Genomic DNA, 2,924 nt, shown 5'->3' with positions numbered 1-2,924 from the left:
TTGTTAATTTGTTTATGTCTGTTTATGATTATGAAAAGTCTTTTTTTTTTTTACCAATCTGCTGGGTCTAATACTGCGTCTCCTGATTTGCATTTGATATAGTGGACGATTTTTACTTTCCCCCGAACCTGACTGCATGGCATTTATTGGTGTTGAATTCCATTTTTTCAAGTGCAGCTCCTCATAAATAAGTTTGCGACGTCGCTCTGGAGGCATTGGCATAAGAGGTCCTCTATTATCCCTTTTTTTTTGTAATTTCGTGTCGTCTGCAAATATATTTAGATAACTACCTAGGCTTATGTTTTTCTCATTGATGAAAATAGTAATAGTGTGTGTGTGTGTGTGTGTGTGTGTGTGTTTATCTAATACTTTGTTGAGTTTACTTTCATCTCTAAAAAAACATTGACATTTCACGTAACATTAACATCAATCGATGCTTAAGTTACAGATGAAGGTCTAAATTGACAAAACATTTAGAGAACCCCTCTGGACGCGCATACCTTCGCATGAATACATATATACAAAAACACACACACACACACACACACACACACACACACACACACACACACACAAACACACACACACAAAAAGGAAAAAAAAAAGGAGAATAAACACAGGCCAAGAGAAAGGAGGAATACGAGAGGGGGAATTGCAAGAGACGAAAGACTCGTTCCGTCGCCCATTCATGAGGTTGCAAAGGCCTCATGATGCGACATGAGGGGGGGGGGGGGGGGGGGGGCGTCGCGGGGCGGGGCGGGGAGTGAGGGGGGGGGGGGCGGGGAGGAAGAAGGAGGGGAGAAGGAGGAGGGAAAGGAAGAGGAAGGAGGAAGGGGGAGGATGAAGGAAGGAGGTGAAGAAGGAAGGAGGAAAGGAAGGAAAGAAAGAGGAAGAAAGGAAGGAGAGAGGAAGGAAAAAAAAAAAAAAAAAAAAAAAAAAAAAAAAAAAAAAAAAAAAAAAAAAAAAAATATATAATATATATATTTTATATATATATATATATATATATATATATATATACTATATATATATATATATATATATATATATATTATATATATATATATATATATAACTGTACATAAGACTAGTTCTTGTACGACACTTACCCCTCAACACGACCCGCCTTTAACTTCTCTCCCCTTCTCTTCTCTTACTTCTCTCCCTCCTCTTCCTCTTTCTCGTCCCTCTTTTCCTTCTTCGTCTCTTTCTCTTCTTTCTTCTCTTTCTTCTTCCCCCTCCCTTCTCCTCCTCCTCCTCCTCCACCTCCCCTCCACCTCCGCCTCCACCTCCGCCTCCACCTCCGCCCTCCACCCTCGTGCACACCTCCACCTCCCCCTCCCCCTCCACCTCGTGCACACCCCCCCTTTTCCGCCTCCACCTCCTACTTCTCCCCCCCCTCCCTCCCCCCTCCCCCTCCCCCTCCCCCTCCCCCTACCCCTCCTCCTCCCTCCCCATATTTTCGCTGTACAGAACCTACAGGAATGTCATTTGAATTTAAGATAAAACGTGAACCGACTATAATTGGCGTAAAAGTTGGAATGCATAAGGATGCTATACCGCAACCCCCCCCCCCCCTTTATCACTCTCTCCGGATCTTCCTCCCCCCCACCCCCCACCGCCTTCGAGTCAATCCAGGAAACTCTCTTTCGCAATCTCTCTCTCTCTCTCTCTCTCTCCTCTCTCTTCTCTCCTCTCTCTCCTCTCTCTCTTCTCCCTCTCTCCCCCTCTCTCTCTTTTCTCTTCTCTGTCCCTATTTGCTCTTTCTCTTCCTTCTTCCCCCTTTCTTCCTTCTCCCTTCCTCCTTCCTATCTCTTCCCCCCTTCTCCCCCCTTTTCCCTTTCTCCTGCCGTCCCCCCTCCCCCTCCCTTCTTACTCCCCCTTTTCCCTTCCCCTTCCCCCCTTCCCCTGCTTCCTTTTCTCCTTTCTCCCTTCCTCCCCCTTCTGCTTCCCACTCATACCTTCCCCTACTCCCTCCTCTCCCCCCCACCTCCCTTTTCTCACTCCGGAGTACCTTCTCCTCCCCCTCTCTCCCCTCCCACCCCTCCCCTCCCTTCACTCCCTGCATAGCACTCTCTTTCTCCACCTCCTCCCTACTCAGCCCCCCCTCCCCCCGCCTCTTCCTTCCCCACTCTCTCCTCTCCCTACTTGCCACCCCCCCTCCCCTTCTTCATCATTCACCTCACTCTCTCCCATTTCCTCCCCTTCCCTCTACAACGCTCCCTCTCCCCTCACCTCCTCTTTTTCCCCTCTCCCCTCACTCCCTCCCTCTCCCTTCATCCACCCTCTCTCACTTCAACCCCTAATTTTTTCCTCACCCTCTCCCTTTCCTTCTCTCCCCTCACCCCCTCCCTTTCCCCTTCGCCCCCTCCCTTTCCTTCTCTCCCCTCACCCCTCCCTTTCCCCTTCTCTCCCCTCCTTCCTTCTCTCCCCTCACCCCCTCCCTTTCCCCTTCGCCCACTTCATGGCGACTCCCCTCGAACGCTGAAGTACCGCCAGCCTCGCTCCTCCTTGGCTCTGGTATGCGAGGTATGGAAGAGGGGAAAAGAGGGGAACGGAATCTGGTGGGTGAATTCAGAGCTCAAAAATGCAGGTGGACTTATTAAAACTTTCGTTTTCTTTTCTTTTTTTCATTTTTTTTTCTCTCGTTCTCTTCCTGGTTCTTTTTCTTTCTCTCTCTCTCTCTCATTCTCCTTCTCTTTCCTCTTCTCTCTCTCTCTCTCTCTCTCTCTCTCTCTCTCTCTCTCTCTCCTTCCTCTCTTCCTCTCGCTCTCTCTCCTCTCTCCTCTCTCCCTCCTCCTCTCCGCCTTTTTCTTCGTTTTTTACATTTTTTTCTTTTTTCTACTTCTCGTTTACATACTTTTTCATTATTATTATTTTTGGTGTTTTTTCTACTATTCATTTACATTCATTTTTTGTTTTAT

The sequence above is a fragment of the Penaeus monodon genome, chromosome 7, assembly GCF_015228065.2.
Source record: "Penaeus monodon isolate SGIC_2016 chromosome 7, NSTDA_Pmon_1, whole genome shotgun sequence".
Lineage (NCBI taxonomy): Eukaryota > Metazoa > Arthropoda > Malacostraca > Decapoda > Penaeidae > Penaeus > Penaeus monodon.
The sequence above is the reverse complement of the archived record's forward strand: the minus strand, read 5'-3'. Positions refer to the sequence as shown.